At 41.0% G+C, this 20,843-nt stretch overlaps 1 pseudogene; it reads right to left on the reverse strand.

The window, feature by feature from the left end:
* Nucleotides 1–265: 265 nt before the first annotated feature.
* Nucleotides 266–20,843, reverse strand: part of LOC141215876 (HAUS augmin-like complex subunit 6) — a 52,128-nt pseudogene continuing 31,550 nt past the window's right edge.

The raw sequence follows: 20,843 nt of genomic DNA on the forward strand, positions 1-20,843 counted from the left end.
GGGGGGGGGACAGCCTGCATATGGCATAAGAGGGGGGGGGGGGGGGACAGCCTGCCTATTGGGAACATTTACCTGCCCATTGAGGACCTATGCTGCCTATTGGGGATATTTACCTGCCTATTGGGTACAGTTACCTACCCATTGAAATACCGGTTGATTTAACTTTACTTGTTCTTCATTTTAAATATTGTATTTGTTCCGGTATTGTTTTTACTTCAAAATAAGATATGTGCAGTGTGCATAGGAATTTGTTCATAGTTTTTTTTTTTTTTTTAAAACTATATTCCGGCCTTCCAATGGTCTGAGGGACCGTGAACTGGCCCCCTGCTTAAGAAGTTTGAGGACCCCTGCTCTAGTACATCATAGAACAGAGGTACATTCAGAAGAAACATTTGGTCATACATTTTCTTTGGACTTACTCCTAATGGGAACAATTCAATATGACAGTGTGTGAACTAATTTCCAGGTCCGTTAACAGATGAATATGGCAGCCAGTATTCTGCCCATAGAATATCAGACTATTGCACCTTAAAAGCATAGCAGTTTGTTAAGGCCACATGGCGGCTGTATTACAATGCTGGAGGGCTGAGAATTGTATCTGAACGGCTGTTAGATCAAAATAAAAATCCAAGATGATCAATCTGCAGTTAGGGAGGAATAGTTGTCACAATTATAAATCCTGGGCATAGATCTCAAATTAAATGTTTACAGTGACATTCCTATCACAATCCCTTTCAGTGCACCTATCAAACGGATATAAATGTTACCATTGTGTTGTCTTTGTCCACCACCATTTGATCAGATTTCAAAACATATTCCCTGTAAGACCGTAATATCATGCTGTAGCATTGGGCTGATGTTATCATGGCGCTGGCATTTTACGTACAAGTCTTTGCACCACTTCAAACCTTTGGTTTGCACCGCAAGGTATACCTTTGGTTGTGATCAGATGGAGTCTCAGATTGAATATTTCCATTTGCATCTGAAACTAGTCATGAATGTACTGTTTAGGTATTTTATACACAAGATTTTGTTCTAAACAGTTAATTCTATAAGGACAAGTACATATGATATTTTTCTTTAAGACTAAATCATCCCAGATTTATCAAATTGTGACAACAAAATATACCACATAAATACAACATTTATTAGACTTAAATATTGCATTAATTTTAACTCTTAAATATGTAAACTCCACAAACAGACAAAAAACAAAACAAAAACACCTAATGTGGAATTTCTTCCCAGAGCCTTGCTAAAGATTACTCTCTCCTATACATTAAATTTTGCCTACATTTTCTAATCAGATGACTTAATGCTATGAAAGCAGATCTAGGACATTCAGTGTTGCTAAATTCCTGCAATGGTGTCCAGTCTACAGGTACACCAGTACAATTGGGTAAAGTAGTACATTTATTCTCATTGCTTCTTAAACTTACTAAAATACAAATGAGTACTATATTAATATCTGTATGCTAGACAAATATGATCATTTTATAAGGTTTACTTTCAGAGGCTAGAATGTCACCCTAGTAAAATGAGGATGTGAGATGCTCTCAATAGATCACAGAAATATTAGACTGTTCAGTAATTTAGGAAACAATGAATGCATACCAAGTATGGTGTTTAACCCAAAAAGTGCCCCTAAATTCAATATTACAGCTGGGTTTCAACATTTGGGAACAAAATTATGGCAAAACAGGGAGAAATTTCTACAGCAAGTCAGGCAGTCTCTTAAAATATATCTTGCTGAGGTCTGCAAGCACTTAGACTTATCATAGATGGTGTCCATCCACTTGAATGATTAGGAGTCTACAGTTTTATTAATTGCCCCTCGCCTTCATCTGTGCTTGTCTGAAGATCTAATTCTGGCTGAGGTAAATCAATGGTCTCATTCAAAGCTCCGGAATCTAGAGAAAAGAGGGATAAAAAGTCTAGTTTACATTGCAATCCCAGTGCAACATGGAGAAAAAGCATAGCGTGATCATAGGGCACTCTTTATATTTACTTCAGGGTTTCCAATTTCTAACAAAAAGTAAAAAAAACACATTGGGTTCAATTTATTAAATCGGGCATTGTGCATGCCAGTCTTCATGAACTAGGTGCATTTCACTCCAGCAGTCCCCATCATTAAGAAACACACCCAATTTAATGAATTAGGAGCATCTTACAACTGGTGTACGCCACTGCCAGAAAGTTTAGTCCAATTGGGTACTAGAGTACATTTATGTAAAAAACGTGCACAACTTTTTGGTGGTGTAAATTTTATTAGATGGGTGGGCTTAGCCATGCCCCTCCCAGTTTGGCATAGCTGTCCAAGACTGGTGTAAAAACGCCAACATTTTAAAAAAAATTGTGCAACATTTGAGAGAGTATTATGCCATTGTGTGGGCCATCACATGACTGATACCACCATCTCCCAATTGACCCTACTGAGATACATTGCATGCACAAAAGTATTAGGACAGACTTCAATTAAACTCAGGTTGATCATTTAAAGAAATTACCACAGGTGTATAAAATCCATTCCCCTTAGTCTGCCTTTACGAACTCTAAAGAGCCAATCGAATTTGAGAGTGGTATTGTATTAGGATGCCACCATTTTAAACAAGTCAGTTCATAAAATTTCACCCCTCCTAAAATCTATACCACAATCAAATGGAAGTCTTCAAACAGAGGCTGGACAGACATCTGTGTGAGATGGTTTAGTGAATCCTGCACCGAGCAGGGGGTTGGACACTGGCCATGGAGATCCCTTCCAACTCTAACATTCTATGATTCTATGGAATGGTATTATTGAACAATGGAAGTGTTTAGAAACCTCAGAAACTCAGCCATGATGTAGTAGACTACATACAAAGCGGGGACACAGAGTGCTGAGGAGTATAGTGTAGAAAGTTGTCAACGCCCTGCTGACTGCATTGAAAACATGATCTGGAAAGTGAAAAACCGCACTTCTCCAAACCCAGACATGTATATCAGACTGCAGGATCGAGAACGATACCTGCCTAACGGCAATGTGCCGCCTTTAATCTTTGAGGACTGACCATGTCATTGAGCTTATTTTCAGGAGATGATCTAGGCTCATTAGTGCCAATGATGTCTTCATATGCTGAAGCACCATGATATAAATTTATGGGAATTTGGAGAAGGTCCTTTTCTGTTCCAGCACGATTGTGACCCAGAGTAAAAAGCAAATACCAAAAAAGGCATAGTTGGGTGAATTTGATGTGGCAGAACTTTACTGGACCACAGATACCAGACTTCAATCCAAAATACCTTTGAGATGAACTAGAACGAAGATTGTGTGAGCCAATTGGTCAAACGCTCTTCTGGATAAATGGGCAAAAATTCCCACAAAGACACCAAAAATCTTGTAGAAAACCTTCCCAGAAGAGTGGAAGCTTTTATGGCAGCAAAGGTGGGAACCAATTCCATATTAAGGCTTTTGGATTGAGAGATTTAGAATGGGAGGTCTTAAAAAGCTTACAAAGTGTAGGTGTCCCAACACTTTTGTCCGTGCAGTATATCTTGGTCTGTCTCAGCAAGACTAGCACTGCATAAAGCAATGTTTTTTCTATCAAATATACCTCCAAGGCAAGCAACTGGTAGCATTGAAAACATACCCGGTCCCCAGAAAACACTGAAAATAAATCTCTGAAATAAGGATTCAATAGTAACAAAGTTTAAAAAGTCAATCCCAACAAGAGCAAAGGAAACTCACCTCGAGAATCAAACACATCTGCAAGTTCCTCTGGGCGCCTCACTTGGACATCTTCAGCAGGAGAGAAAGAAATAAGCTGCGGGAGAGAAAACCTTCTTCCTTTTGGTGATGGGGTCATTAAATGTTCCAAGTTCAAGGCTAAACCTTTGTCTAAAGGACTAAACACATTCCCAGAGTCTGTAAGCAAATTGGATTCAGATTTATGCTTGCCAAACTTGCATGAAGGGACCTGAGAATCAGTCTCCTCCAATAAAGATGCAGAAAAAGTCTTTTTTAGAGCTTCATATCTGGAGCGTATAGAGTCAATGTCCAGTTTGCGCTCCCCACTATTGTCAGTATTAGAAAACAGTTGCTCGCATCTTGAAATGTTCTTGTGCGTTACTGGAGTCCCAAGCAATTGTTATTATCTGCCATGTTTGAGGAATTCAAAGATAAAAGTTGTGTGACCAGAAGCATTTTCCAGTTGAAGAGAAGATAGAATTGTGCTGTCCACTATTTTTCTGGATGTCTGGCTTTCCAATAAATGGGTTTGGTCCTTTTCTATAAGCGGAGAAAACATGCTCGACTCCTCACACTGCTTTAAGTTGTTATTTTCTGGCAGTGGTGCCCTTGTGGGTGAATGCAATGCACTTTGATTAACAGCGGCCTCTGGAAGTGAAGAAGCCATTAAAGCAGTAGTGGCATTTGGTGGGCCTGGTGACTCATTCTGTTCAGACAGATGAGAGGTAGACAAGAAGCAAGCCATGCTAAGGTCTATTTGGCTGCAGTGTGCAGATTCTGCTTCAGTAGGGGACTCTGTGTCCTGAACTTCCAATGGACTAGACACATCAGAAAATTCTTCAGTTTGGATAGCTTTTCTCCAAGATGTACGAATATCTGAAACTGAAAAGATAATGGCTTTAACTCCTTAAGGATGTAGCCAGTTTGGGCTTTCATGACCAAGCCCCATTTTTCAAGTCTGGCATGTGTCACTTTGTGGTAATAACTCTGGAGTAGGTCTACATAGCCAAGCGATTCTGAGGGCTTGTTTTGTGACAAATTTTACTTGGTGTTTGTGGTAAATTTAGGATGATATTTTTATGAAAATATCTGAAATTTGCTGAAAAATTCAGAATTTGAATAAACTCCCATATGTCTACTTTACATCACCATCATTTTTAAAACACCCTTTCATTCTGATAGAACATTAGGTTTTAGAAAACCTTTTTTTCCTTCTCCCCTTAAAAAGTTTAAAAAAACTGTTGTTTAGTTGTTTGTTTTCTTAGGGGGGGGGGCAGGGGTGATTACTTTACTTTTGAAATAATTTATGAGGAGGAGTCTAGGTGTCTAAAAACCCCAAAACAAGACCAGGTTTTAAAAATCTGCACCCCTCATGGTAATCAAAACTGCATTGATGAAGCTTGTGTTAACGGACGTGAAATTCATGAAGGGTTAAAGTTGAAATAAAGTTTAAAAGTACATTTCTTCCACGTAAAATGTTTTAGCACAAATTTTCCAATAGCGGTAAGTTATGGGTGCATTTTCTTTTATTACATGATTTCTCAAGAACGCATCAATGCCTCATATGTGGTCACAAACAACTTTTGGGAACAAAGCACGGCTTGGAAGGCAGGATGTGTCATTTGACTTTTTGAGGACAAATTTGGTTGGAATAATTTGTGGACTCCATGTCAAATATGCAGAATCTGAAGTGTCAAAATGCAGAACACTAAAGGTGACCCCATTTTGGAAACTACACCCCTCAAGACATTTCCAACTAGGTGGGTAGTGAGTATTCTGTGCCCACAGGTTTCAATGGATTTGGTAACATTGGAAATTCAATTTTTAATAAAAATGTAGCAATGGACAGAGTTCTCTTTTTCACAAAGGGCATCAGTAGAAGATCAACCAAAGAGTTTGTAATACAATTTCTCCTGAGTACATCAATAACCCATATGTTGCCACCAACTGCTATTTGGGCACCTAGCTGGGTTTAGTAAAGTAGGAGCGCCATTTAGTTATTAGAGCTCAGATGCAGACCTCTGTCACATTTCCAGGGCCCCAGAGATGTCAGAACAGCAGAAAAAAAAACAAACTTACACCATTTTGGAAACTAAACCACTAATAAGAAGTATTCATCTAGGGCAGACCTGGGCTCAAGAGAGGGGCTCAAAAACAGTGGAGCACAGGCCATGCCCTCTCCCACACAGCATCCTGATATCACGGATATCTGTGCCCTCACGATGCAGATAGCGGTGGATACATAGGTGGAGGACGGGGCCGCAGGCTCCTCCTTCCACCAATCAGCGTGTGCAACAGACAGACGTGATGATATCATTACATCGCATCTGCCGTGCACAAGAGACTGATGCAGAGCCCCGGGAGCGAGAGGGGTTTTCTTTTTTTGGTATGTATGGGGATGTGTGCCTCTAGAGAGGATATGTGAGGTCTCATACTGTATATAGGGGGGCTATGTGGAGGTGTCACTATATGTGGGCGATCATTCTTTATATAGGGGGAGCTGTGTGTGGGCTCATACTGTATATAGGTGAGCTGTGTGGGCTCATGATGTATATAGGGGATGTTAGCATGCTTAATCCTGCTCAATATTAAGTGAGAACATAAATATTGTAATATTATTGAGAAGAATTTCAACCTATTGGATCAGGCCTTCACAACAGTCAGTCTCGTTTGGCCCCTCAGGAAAATGAACTGCCCACCCTTGATCCTAGGGCATAATGGAAATTTTAGATCAGCTACATTTTTCAGTAGTTATTATTTTTTTCCATATTTTATTCTGTTTTTCACAAAGTTAAAAGTATTTAAAGTAGTATGATAAATATGGAAACACTTTCAGTTTTGAATGACATGTTTTACAACCATGGCAGGTTTCCTTTCCAATGACATTTTTGTAACAAATGGAATATAGATCACTCTATTTGCAGCACATCGCTAGATCCTGTGCAGATCATCAGTGACAGCACACAGTCCCTCCTACAGTATTGCACTCGCAGCACAGCCGACAGGAAGTGACATCACTGCTCAGCACGTTCTTAGGGCCTCTGATACTCGCGTATTAGAAACGCCTCCAGCTTCGCACACCTCTCTTCTATTTTAAACCTCCTCAGAATCAGCCACTTTAGCACAATTCTTCTGGGAATCACACCCCTTTACCATATAGCACTGTGTTCCTAGTGCAATCCGGTAAGTTTACTTTTGTGCTTCTGTCTCTACATACTTAGCAGTAGCTGTTTCTAACTGTTTAGCAATATCCAGTACCCTGTTCTCTTTGGTGCATGCATACATCCACAGTACATCAATCTAGTTTCACCCCTAATACTGCGCTCATTCTAATTTTATCCTATGGCTCCCTCTTGTGGTTTCATTTCATTACTACCCTACAGTTTATTCTGATGGCATTTGTCCATGGATTAGCCTACTGTTTTTTTTTTTTCTAAAATGCTTCTCAGATGTTGCTTCTGCGTCTAAATAGACTTTCTGGTAATTTTCTAATGAATAAACATGGTGGCAATTCTCAACCTGTTATGTATACCAATTTTGTTCTTGTGTGGCTCACTTGGAGTGGACATCTTGAGTTATTACAGTTATATGAAAAAGTTTGGGCACCCCTATTAATCTTAAGCTTAATGTTTTATAAAAATTGGTGTTTTTGCAACAGCTATTTCAGTTTGATATATGTAATAACTGTTGGCCACAGTAATGTTTCTGCCTTGAAATGAGGTTTATTGTACTAATACAAAATGTGCAATCTGCATTCAAACTAAATTTGACAGGTGCATAAGTATGGGCACCCTTATCATTTTCTTGTTTTAAATACTCCTACCTACTTTTTACTGACATACTAAAGCACTTTTTTTGGTTTTGTAACCTCATTGAGCTTTGAACTTCATAGCCAGGTGTATGCAATCATGACAAAAGCTACTTAAAGTGGCCACTTGCAAGTTGTTCTCCTGTTTGAATCTCCTCTGAAGAGTGGCATCATGGGCTCCTCAAAACAACTGTCAAATGATCTGAAAACAAAGATTATTCAACATAGTTGTTCAGGGGAAGGATACAAAAAGCTGTCTCAGAGATTTAACCTGTCAGTTTCCACTGTGAGGAACATAGTAAGGAAATGGAAGAACACAGGGACAGTTCTTGTTAAGGCCAGAAGTGGCAGGCCAAGAAAAACATCAGAAAGGCAGAGAAGAAGAATGGTGAGATCAGTCAAGGACAATCCTCAGACCACCTCCAGAGAGCTGCAGCATCAACTTGCTGCAGATGGTGTCACTGCATCGGTCAACTATACAACGCACTTTGCACAAGGAGAAGCTGTATGGGAGAGTGATGCGAAAGAAGCTGTTTCTGCAAGCACGCCACAAACACAGTTGGCTGAGGTATGCAAAAGCACATTTGGGGAAGCCAATTTCTTTTTGGAAGAAAGTCCTGTGGACTGATGAAACCAAGATTGAGTTGTTTGGTCATACAAAAAGGCGTTATGCATGGCGGCAAAAAAACACAGCATTCCAAGAAAAACACTTGCTACCCACAGTAAAATTTGGTGGAGGTTCCATCACGCTTTGGGGCTGTGTGGCCAATGCCGGCACCAGGAATCTTGTTAAAGTTGAGGGACGCATGGATTCCACTCAGTATCAGCAGATTCTTGACAATAATGTTCAAGAATCAGTGATAAAGTTGAAGTTATGCAGGGGATGGATCTTTCAGCAAGACAATGATCCAAAACACCGCTCCAAATCTACTCAGGCATTCATGCAGAGGAACAATTACAATGTTCTGGAATGGCCATCCCAGTCCCCAGACCTGAATATCATTGAACATCTGTGGGATCATTTGAAGAAGGCTGTCCATGCTCGGCGACCATCAAACTTAACTGAACTGGAATTGTTTTGTAAAGAGGAATGGTCAAAAATACCTTCATCCAGGATCCAGGAACTCATTAAAAGCTACAGGAAGCGACTAGAGGCTGTTATTTTTGCAAAAGGAGGATCTACTAAATATTAATGTCACTTTTCTGGTGAGGTGCCCATACTTATGCACCTGTCAAATTTTGTTTGAATGCAGATTGCACATTTTCTGTTAGTACAATAAACCTCATTTCAAGGCAGAAACATTACTGTGTCCAACAGTTATTACATATATCAAACTGAAATAGCTGTTGCAAAAACACCAATTTTTATAAAACATTAAGCTTAAGATTAATAGGGGTGCCCAAACTTTTTCATATAACTGTATAATTGATAAACTTCACAATGGCTCCAAGTCGCATTCTAGCCATCACCGTACAGTATATTGGGGTGTAATAAAGTATGTGTACTCTGGTCCGGCATTATTGATGTCTTTTAACAAGTCCCAGGTCGTAAAACTCTCCAAATTATATGCATTTCAAGAGCATTAGTATTGATTAATTTATGAACATAAAATGATGTTGCGTCACTACTGATTTTTATCTCAAACCACTTGTATCAACCCTACCATCCGATATTAAGGATACAACTGCAGCCTTACACCGCCTGGATAGTGTACATTTGACACCCAATATGACTATGGTAGTTGCTGATGTTGAGTCTTTGTACACTTCAATAAAACACGAAGATGGTTTGAGAGCAGTTTCCTTCTTTTTGAGGTCAAGTAATATAGAACCAGAACTGACTGAACTACTACTAATTTTGTTAGAGTTCATCCTTACGCACAATTATTTCATATTTGAGACACAGATTTTATCTTCAAACCCAGGGAACTGCGATGGGTGCGGCCTGTGCACCCAGTTACTCAAATTTATTTCTGGGAGCGTGGGAAAGACATCTTTATGGTAGACGCAAAACCGGGCGTTGAGAAGGTCCAACAGTGGATGAGGTTTATAGACTACGTTTGGTTCATCTGGGAGAGCATGGACCTAGAACTTGAATGCCTGATGAACAAACTAAACCAAGACAACCTTAACATCAGACTCTCCTACAAAATAGGTAGAACTTTGGACTGTCTAGATATTAAAATTACTACATTGCCCAATGGTGATATGCACACAGATGTCTTTAGAAAACCCACGTCTACAAATTCTCTATTGCATGCGAGCTCTTCACATCCAGCATCAACCATCAAAGGCATCCCAGTAGGGCAGTTTTTAAGATTGATCAGATGAGTTTTCTTTTGAAAGGCAGGCAGAAGATTAAAAAGGGCGTTTTAAGGAAAGGGGTACAACCGCTGTCAGATTCAAGGAGGTTATCTTAGGGCGAAAAGGACATCTCGCAATGATGTCCTGTATACCACCAAATTAAGCCACTCCAATGACAAGAAGAATCCAATGCGGTTGATAACTACCTTCAATGATCAGTGGACAGGTCTTCGGAAAATCATACAGAAACATTGGCGTGTTCTCCTAGTTGATCCTGCCCTCAGAAAATGTCTGCCAGAATATCCCTCCATTACAGCACGGAGATCTAAAAATCTAAAAGATCTTGTTCATAGTCATTATGAGGGGAGACAAAACACAAACACTTGGCTTAGCACATTTGGATTTTACCCCTGTAATCACAGTAAAGCGTGTACCAACATGGTTAAAGCCAAGGACTTTAGAAACTCAGCCGGTATAAGGACCTATGTAATAAGGCATCACCTCACATGTTCGTCTAAAGTAGTGATCTACTTTGCAGAGTGTCCATGCGGAAAAATATACGTCGGACTAACCACAAGAGAACCAAGAATAAGAACTCGAGAACATGTGAGGGATATTGAGAAAAGCAGAACGGCCGAAGATATCACCCAACTTAAGACCCTTCCCAAACACTTCTACCTACATCAAAGTGATGCCAATCTACTCAAGGTTAAAGCCATAGACCAAGTTTCTATGGGCCCAAGGGGTGGGAACCTTGGGAGATGGTTAGCTCAGACCGAGAGTAAATGGATTTTCAGGCTTAAAACAGTGGCAATGCCTTCTTCTAATTTGTCCCTAGAATAAGGCTAGTTGTGGTTTCAAGGGTGGGAGGGGGAAGTGTTTTTTTTTTATACTATTGTGTTTTATTGTTTTTAATCTATATCTCTTTTATATTAGATTGCGTATCTTATGTGTGGCAATAATTCGCTCTCGATATGCTACATCCCACCTGGGCCAAAGACGGGAAACTCCGCTACCTGGGATTTTCGAGAGGAAGAAATCTCTACATTAACTACTTACCCGTGGGACGTTATCGTCCATGTGCAGAGAAGAAGACATCTGTTAGATGGCTGGGTCAGGTGTTCGATGAATGTCAAGCATTTGCACTTTAATTGAGATCACGAATGAAAACTACAAGTCTTTACACAAGTACCATGTACCCTCAGAGTTTGAGATCTTTTTGTCAAACAGCCCTCAGGCATTGGTTGAAAATTTTTTTTTTATCTATGGACGATTATGCAACATTTTCATATAGATATTCTACTCTGGGAGATATATCTTTTGGACTAGGGGTTTGCTTGGGGATCTTCTTGTGGGGTGCATGGAGTTCACTGGCACTATATATATTTTTCTAGTGTCTTCGTTTGTTTAAATATTTTTGTTTAAAAAGTTATATGTTATTAATTTTTGCACTAAGCACTTATTCAGCATGAAATATAGTTGTTTTTTTAATACTATTCTCTATTATGTAACAATATGTTAATGTAATTTGTATGATTGATAATGTACACATTCACACATGATCCATTATTTTAGCATAAATTACAACTACACTAGTTATATAATATAGTTCATATATGCTATATAATCACAATTTTTTAAAAATCAATTTCACTTTAATTGATAAATACAACTCCACTATTACATCACTTTAATAGCACCATGCTAATACACGAGTCCATCTTTTATAGAAGCATCATACTTACCTAACACACTACATATATCCTAATCCATCTGTCAGTGCGCATGTGCCCTTTTGCTTGCACTCCTGACTTTGGGGAATCTGACCATAGCGGGAGCGTACGTGCAGCGCGTCCCATGTTGTCATGGGAGTGCTGATAGCGTGCGTTCCACGGGCCAGAAACCGGAAGTCATGTGGTTAGGAGATGCGGGCGGGGTAACCATGCGCCATTAATGTCAGAGGCAGATTATATCATGTGATAGTTTTTACTTCCCGCATTGGTCCATTCCACACATAAAATAAGCACACTTCCCGGCTAACACCACGCCCCCTGAGGAAGTTGCACTATGAAACGTGCGTAGGGGTTGAGGGACTCTGCATCACGCTGGTGTCAGGACTGGACTTTTTGCTGCGGTAGGTTACTATTGTACACTATATGAGCAGTAGCATTGGTTTTTGTTTAAGAATCAAATATAGAGGGCAATATATGTATTCTAGTGTACTGAACAGAAGCAGTATATCCTATATGTATGTGCACCCTGGATTAGATGCTATATATGGTCCCTCACAGTTTGGAGGTGCCGGTTTTTATTTGTATGTTTATATGTATATTTTAAATACATTTTGTGTTTCGCTGAGTTAAGTTTGGTCTCCAGTTATATTTGGATTGGATTGAGACTAGACTTTATGATATCAATAAAATGATGTGGGCCTGGGAAAATTAGCATACAGGCTGGTTTGCTCAACCATTAATGAAATAGTTTATAAAAAAAATTCCTTAAACCCTTTTGTGGCAATATGGATCCCTTTGTCAGCAGTACATTTGTGCACAGTTATCTCTGAAAGCCCAAATGAGTTCAACTGAACAGGACAGTGAAGCATTAAATCTGCAGTGCCTTCAGGGGTGGGTGATTATAGAGATAATTAATTTCACCTTCATACTCCGTGCCTTAGCAAACAATGGCATTCGCATCTTCAGCATTGAACAATCTGCATCAAGACATACTTTAAAACATTCTTTTATATAGTTTTATCAGTATAAAATAAAAGGGCCTTTTTTATTTACTATCTGGGAACAGATGACAAAAATAAATCTATCTATATAATTGTCTTAATCTGTCTGTCAGTCTGTCTTCGAAATCCCAGGTCGCTGATTGGTCCGGCCGCGGCCAATCAGCGACGCGGCATTTCAGAAAAACATGGCGACCGTTAGCGGCTCATGTGTGGCACGGAGGTCAGCGGCGATGCAGCATAAGTCCCCCGACAGCAGGCGCCGCTGACCTACATGCGGCTATCGTCGGAAGATCAGCGGCTACGGCCGCTTATCTCCCGAGGACAAGTGTGATGCCCCTACCCTCTTCTCCCCTCCCCTCCCCCTGCTCGATCAGGACCCCAGCACCCGGCGTCATACTTACCCCTCCCCTCCGGACCCTGGCGTCATACTTACCCCTCCCCGTGCCTCCGCAGCAGCTCTGTGACGTCTCAGGTCAGAGGGCGCGGTGACGTCTTTACACCACGCTCTCTCCTGACCGGTCACAACGCGCAGCGTCCAGAGAAGCAGTGAGGCGAGTATTGGATTTTTTTCTTTTTTGTATGGGGCCATAGGGGACCTGCATGGGGTATTATATAGGGGGGATGTGACAGCCTGCATGGGCTATTATATGGGAGGAGAGGCGACATCCTGCATGGGCCATTATATGGGGGGAGAGGTGACATCCTACATGGGGCACTATAGTGGGATGTCACTTCCTGCATGGGGCATTATGTAGGGGGGGGGTATGTGACATCCTGCATGGGGTATTATATACGGGGGATATGACTTCCTGCATGGGGCATTATAAAAGAGGGTCGGGAGACATATGCTAGAATACCCGATGCGTTAGAATCGGGCCACCATCTAGTAATACATATATAGCTCTTAAATAGAAAAGCGGCATTGGGCTCACTGGGACAGTGACTGGATGTCACAGACTAGTGGAGGTGTTTATGAGTGGGATGGAGTCACTTTGGGATTATATACCGCTTAATGTGACGGACAGAAGCTCTGCAAGTCGCAAGCCCTCTGATATGACAGATAATCAGAGGGGGTGATCCACCTTATCCAAACTCATATGTAACTCCTGTGATAACCAGCTTCTGTGACAGCTGGCATCACATCTGTGTCAGCCCTTCCTGTTACTAAAGAGCTGGGAGAGGAAGGGGACTGCAGCATCACAGGGAGAAAGCGGAGGACACTTGACCCATTACGGGTAATAATCTTAGTGCAGTTGGGGAACTGTCTGTGGGTGACTTGAGATAGTGTCACGTGACCACAGTGGGACAGTTCTGACGTTCACCACAGGCATTATTTTGGTCACAACTGTCAGCATCTACCTTTACATAACTGGACAGTGTCATAAGTTAAAAAGTACACAGCTGAAAGAAAGCACGCAGTTAAACAGTTAAAAAATTGGTGCCAGTAATTTTGGCACCCTGTACAAAGAAAGAAAAACAAAAAAAAAACTAAGACACATTTTTAGGCACAGAACTGTGACTGGGTGCAGGAATGTACAGATAAGGTCAAAAGTTGTGAAATAGTCCATCTTAAAAGGATGAAGGTGGAAATGTCTGATATACAGTGCCTTGTGTTCCTTGGTCTCCATGATGCTCTCTGCACTTGAAGCAGAACCCTGAGACTATCACAGAGCAGGTGCATTTATACGGAGACTTGGAATCCGCCTGTGGGTAATCATTTATCATTACCAGTCATTTAGGACAACATTGGATCATTCAGAGATCCTCACTGAACTTCTGGAGTGAGTTTGCTGCACTGATAATATTGTTTTAATTTGTTAAAAAAGTTTAAAAATATCCAATAAATTTCATTCCACTTCACGATTGTGTCCCACTTGTTGTTGATTCTTCCCAAAACAATTAGAATTTTATAGCTTTGTTTGAAGCCAGAAATGTGGCAAAAGGTAGAAAAGTTGAAGGGGGCCAAATACTTTCACAAGGCACTGTAGTAATATCTCATAAGGGTATGTGCCCACGTAGCGTTTTCCAAGCGCATTTGATGCGAAATTTCCGCAGCGGAAACGCTTGTAAAACGCTTGGTAATCCGCACCCCATGGTCCCCAATGAGATTCCGCAAGTTCTATGCACATGCTGCGGATTATTCCACAGCGTTTTTGATGCGCACAAAAATCCGCAGCATGTCAATTAATTTTGCGTTTCCGCATGCGGAATTACCTTTTTAATGCAATAAAAAACGCAAGGCAATTCCGCATGTCAAAAACGCACGATAAACGCTGGCGAAATTCCGCATGCGTTTTTCCGGGAAAGGACATGCGGAAATGAAGCAGAAATTTTCTGCTTCATTTCCGCAACGTGGGCACATAGCCTAAGAAAGAATTCAAACTCCAAGTCTTGTGCTATGAACTAACCAGACTCTGATGTCTGGGGTTTAAACAGAACCTGTCACATCCTATCTACACTGCCCCCATTGCTTTGTTAGTGATGCAATGTGCATCACTAACCTGCTTTTTTCATTAAAATCGGTGGTAGTATAATGATTTTATAACCTTATATATACACACTTTGTCCTACCTGCTCGTAATTCAGTGATAGGGGTGTGATTCTCTCAGTCACTGCCCATGTATTTGAATACTGATCCCGGCAAGGTTGTGTCTAGATCAGAGGTGATTTTTTGTGCTCCTCACTTTAGCCCCTTTACTGCTGAGGAGAGTAGATCGGAGAGTGGGCGGATGATGCAGGGAGAGGCGTAAAAGAGCGCCCCTCGACAGTCACCATAGAATTCAAATTTTCCTGCATGTCCACAAGTCTCAGCCAGTGACGGAGCAGCCGACAGAATCAGAATGTACGGCACAAAAGTGGCGTCAATTATAGCAGCAGTGTTCCCCAGTGACCTTAGATATTCCAGTAATAATGTCACTTCTGTGTTGTACATTATGGTGACTGTTGGGGGTGCTCTTTTACGCCTCTCCCCTCGGAGCTCCACCCACTCTTCACAATGATGGTGCTGTGGACAGGACTGTGGACAAATGGGAAGAGTCAAATTCTGGCAAAACTGAACAATCAGCGATAAGGGGAATTTTTTATATTACATAAAACGACAATAAAAATCTAAGTTTCATTAATCCGGAAAAAAAAATTTTTCGCTCACATCCATAAGTTATACATTTTATGTATTTTTACACTGTTATATAACAGTGATCAAAAAAAAAATCATTTTTGACTTGTGATGTTTGCTCCATTAAAAACACGAGCAATTGCATAAAAAGGCATAAAAAAAATAAAAAGCCAGAAGAGGCGACTAGACAGCAGAGTGTATGAGGATCCTGGAATCTACTCCGATCTAGTGGTGTCAGTGCTGAACTGTCTACATCACAGGGGATTTTTTGAGGCCCTCACTCCAGCAACTCCGATCTAGTCTCCTCAGCAGTGAAGCGTCTAGATCGGAGGGGCTAAAGTGTGGAACACAAAAAAAAAAAAAAAAAACACCTCTGATCTAGACGCAACCTTGGCAGTGAGTGAATGAGAGAATCACATTCCCCTATGACTGACTACAAGCAGATAGGACAATGTGTGTGTGTGTGTGTGTGTGTGTGTGTGTGTGTGTGTGTGTGTGTGTGTGTGTGTGTGTGTGTGTGTGTAAATATAACAGATATATAACTATCACTATTAGTTATAAAAATAAAATACCACCGATTTTAATGAAAAAAAGCTTGTTAGTGGTGCACATTGCATCACTAACAAAGCAATGGGGGCAGTGTAGATGGCAACTAGGACATGACAGGTTCCCTTAAGTGGGCAGCAGTGGTTAGCAGCGTAGTCTAGCAGCGCTGAAGCCCTGCGTTCCATTCACACCAAAGGACAATATCTGCACAGAGTTTGAATGTTCTTCCCATCTTGGGAGTTCATGGTTTTCCAAATCCTTTAGAATATAAGGAAATATTATTTACTAGTGAAGTAAACTTACTCAAGTTTTCTGGGGTCCTATGAATCTCCTTTCTAGACAAAAAAGGATCAGAAGACAGCATTCCAATTAAATCCTCAAACTCCATTCCGCGATCTGATGCACTATTTGAAGATTCGTCAACCATGTAATCCGCAACCTAGACAAAAAGATAAATTGAAGTCAGAATAGTTGTGTAGCCAACAGAGCGATGCAATGGCAATAACTATGCCAAAGCAGATTCACATAAGGCACAGTATTGTTCAATAATTTTGGAAGGTGCAGGGCTCCGGCTTTCACAAAATGTCGGCGGAGCCCCTGCACCACCGAACACATCCAACTAAAAGCATGGGGCCCGCTGCCATATGCTGAATCCTGCCTTGCCAGGAAGGCAGAAGCTTCCAGTAGCAGTGATCTCCCGACTTCTGCCTCGACCCTGCCACCTGGGACTCTGCTCCACCAACACCTCAGCCCCCCAGGTATTTCTTGACCAAGTTTGCACGCACTGCAGAAATGGATTTTGGCCCACTCCTCCATACAGATCTTCTCCAGATCTTTCAGGTCTCTGGGCAACATTGAGTTTCAGCTCCCTCCAAAGATTTTCTATTGGGTTCAGGTATGGAGACTGGATAGGTCACTACAGGACCTTGAAATGATTCTTAAGGAGCCACTCTTTAGTTGCCCTGGCTGTGTGCTTCGGGTCATTGCCAAGCTGGATTACCCCAGCCATGACCCATCTTCAATGCTCTTACTATAGGAAGGAGGTTGTTGGCCAAAATTTTGAGATACATGACATCATCCATCCTCCCATTAATACGGTGCAATCATACTTTGGTGGGTGTTTTTCTGCAAAAGGGGACAGGATGATGTTTCCCCCACCATGCTTCACAGTTGGGACGGTGTTCTTGGGGTTGGACTCCTCTTTACTCCAAACACAGCGAGTGGCGTTAAGACCAAAATAGAACTTTTTTTGGTATCATCTGACCTTCTCCCATGCCTCCTCTGGATCATCCAGAAGGTCACTGGAGAACTTCAAATGGGCCTGGACATGTGCTGGCGTGAACAAGGGGGCCTTGCGTGCGCTGCAGGATTTTAATACATGACGGCAGTGTGTTGCTAACAGTTATGTTGAGACTGTGGTCTCAGTTCTCTTCAGGTCATTGACCAGGTCCTCCCATGTAGTTCTGGGCTCATTCCTGACCTGACCCTTGTCAAAATCATCCTTACCCAGACGAGGCGAGAACTTGCATGGAGCCCCAGACCGAGGAAGATTGACAATCATCTTGTGTTTCTTCCATTTTCTAATAAATGGGCGAACAGTTGTTGCTTTCTCACTAAGCTGCTTGTCTATTGTCTTGTAGCCCATCCCAGCCTTGTGCAGGTCTGCAATTTTGTCCCTGGTGTCCTTAGACCGCTCTTTGGTCTTGGCCATGGTGGAGGGGTTGGAGTGTGATTGACTGTGTGGACGGGTGTCTTTTATACAGGTAATGAGTTCAAACAGGTGCAATTAATACAGGTTTTGAGTGCAGAGTAGGAGGGCTTCTTAATGAAAAACTAACAGGTCTGAGAATTCTTGTTGTTTGGTAGGTGATCAAATACTTATTTCATGCATTAAAATACAATTTAATTATTTAAAAATTATACAAATGTGAATTTTTTTACATTCTGTCTCTCAGTTGAAGTGCACCTCCCTACGATAAAAATTCTATCGAATACTTATTTTCCCCACTGTATAACTAACTTTGCACTAACAGGTTAAAATCAATGAGAAGTGGATGTGCTTATGCATGACTATTGAAGACCATCTGCAAAAAGCAGAACACAACAATGAACATTATGTCAAGACTACAAGCAAATTAAGGAAAATAAGGTTTCAAACCTGTTGTGCAAGCTGTAGACATGCAGCACTCTTAGCATCCTGTTCACATGGTGTTGGAGTATTATGCAGTAAGCTGCTTGCAGGTGTTGTCCAGGTAGTGTCTGACCTTTTCTGCATTGAAGAGGTTGGAGTTCTTTGTACAAAACTATCTTCTCCAGTGGAGTTGGGTGATAGAAGTTCCTGTGAAAGTTCAATTAGTACACATTCTGTATCTAACATGGTGATCTTCAATAAATGTATTGACTCATAAGTCACAATACAGCTCTCAGAAAGGAAACATGATTACCCCCCCAAAAAATGGAACCAATTACTTGAGGCAAAAGCATTGACTAACTTGATAACTAGGGAGTTAAGTAGCCAGTATATATTTTTTTATACATAATTTTAAACCACACCCCACTTTTTTCCCCATGGTCAGACTTGTAGCATTTAAAAACCAAATCTTCAGGCATTTTTTAAAATGCAGCACAGCACAAAAAAAAGAGAATAAATATTCTAATTGAAAATAATAAAAAAATATTAGAATTTAAATCGTTTTAATTAAAACTTACCTTTTCATTTAAGGACAATCTACGCATATCAGGAGTCAGTTTGTTAAGTGGTAGAGATTTCCTAGTGAGGGTAAAAAGTAACTCATTACAATATTTCTCAATTAACACAGCAAACCTTTCAAGCCAAAAAAGCAGAGAGTGCTTGGTCAAAAGGTAGTTGGGAACAAGACCAAACACCAAGAGATTTCATGAACATAAATGTAGTCGTTCTCTAGTTTGAAGACAAACTTTTGGATCTACAGGACATCCATCATCTACTTATAGTTTCTGCAATGGTTACTTTAACATTAGCGACATTCCATCTGTCGCTAGAATTACTATACAACGGCCATGCGACAGCTTGTCATACTACAGGTTGCTGGCCCCTGCACTATTATAAGTACATATTACTGCTGTGCTTTTGATTGCAGAGAAGCAGCATTAAAATGAACATAGAAAATGTATATATTAAGATAGTCGCTCCTCTGAATCTCCCACCCGACTCTCTCCTCTACCTCTTCTGGCATGCATGTATGGACAGAATGTAAATGAAGCAAGGAGAACAGCAGGGAACCCAGCAGTACAGTAGAAGCCACAAAATATTGGCAAGCAAGTTTATATTTGTTATTTTAAAACACAATGCTGGGCAGATATCACCTTTAAAAATAAATCTAGTCATGTTCTCCATCAAGTTTGGCCATCTGCCCCTCCTGTGCTGTGAGCAGATGTTCTACAGCATATAGCAGAATATGTTGCATAGGATGAAATTATCTGCATGTATTACTAAAGGTGAAGTACATAATTAATCCTGTAGAAAGAATGAACATGCTGTGGATTTTAATATCTGCACCACATGTCAAAATTTTGAGAAGATTAGATTTAAAAGAAAATCTCACAAGGGTTTTGCTTGCTCCAGTCTTGATAAAATCACTTTTCTGTGCTGCACATCTAGCAGTTCTCTGAATGCTGAGCTCTGTATAACCCCACCCACACCACCAGTTGACAGCTGTGTACTCTGAATAGACAGAAAGCTGGTGGGGGTGGGGTTAGAGAGTTTATGAATATGGAAGACTACATGGCAGCAGATTTAGTAGTCCTCTACTGAATCTCCTGCTGATAAAACACTAATTTTATTGATACAACAGTAAGCAGCCCAGTAAGTGACATATCGTTAGAATCAAATATTTCTGTCTCTACATCATGCGGCTTTAGGCATCAAACACCTTTTGGTAGATTCTTTAGTCTAGCAATTTCAAAACGCATTAAATCACACTTATAAAGTCACACAGGGGACTTAGCCACTATAGTCCAATCTATACTTGAGGTATGACTTTAGTTTTAAATTAAAAAAAAAAATTGTTTTAAACACATGCGAATAAGGGTTTGAGTGCATCCTTAGAGCACCATCCCACTACCTCAGTTACTATCCTCTGCATTTTCCCTTCGCTTGACAGACTTTGCTCAGAGCGACCGCTGCTTGAATTCAATCACTGGCCCGGCACAGAAACTGAAAGAACCTAGTAAGAGTGTACATAGACACACACCTCTCTTGATTGCATCGGCCACCCAATATTGAGTGATCCTGTCTGCAGAGGCCACTCACAGCACACTCCACAGGGAAAGGTGGCTGCAGACAGGATAGAGGGATAGGGGCTTGCTTATGTGCACGCACAGTGCCTGAAGTGTCAGTGTCGATGTGCAGGGCAAGGCTTTCAAGTAAGGTAGTGCTCATCTTGGGCAAGCCAGAGATGTCGAGCTAAGGGGAAGTAGAGTATGCCAATTGGAGGTGGCAGAATGGTACTCTGAGCCTTCGGCCACAGCAAGGGGTGCACCATGGGCTCCTTGATTTGCATGTGAAAAAAAAAAAAAAAAAAAAAAAAAAGGGGGGGATGAAAGTCCTAAGCTACATACCGGTAATGGGATT

Source organism: Phyllobates terribilis, unplaced genomic scaffold, assembly GCF_046119375.1.
Source record: "Phyllobates terribilis strain yellow unplaced genomic scaffold, ASM4611937v1 Scaffold_1__5_contigs__length_1240528914, whole genome shotgun sequence".
Lineage (NCBI taxonomy): Eukaryota > Metazoa > Chordata > Amphibia > Anura > Dendrobatidae > Phyllobates > Phyllobates terribilis.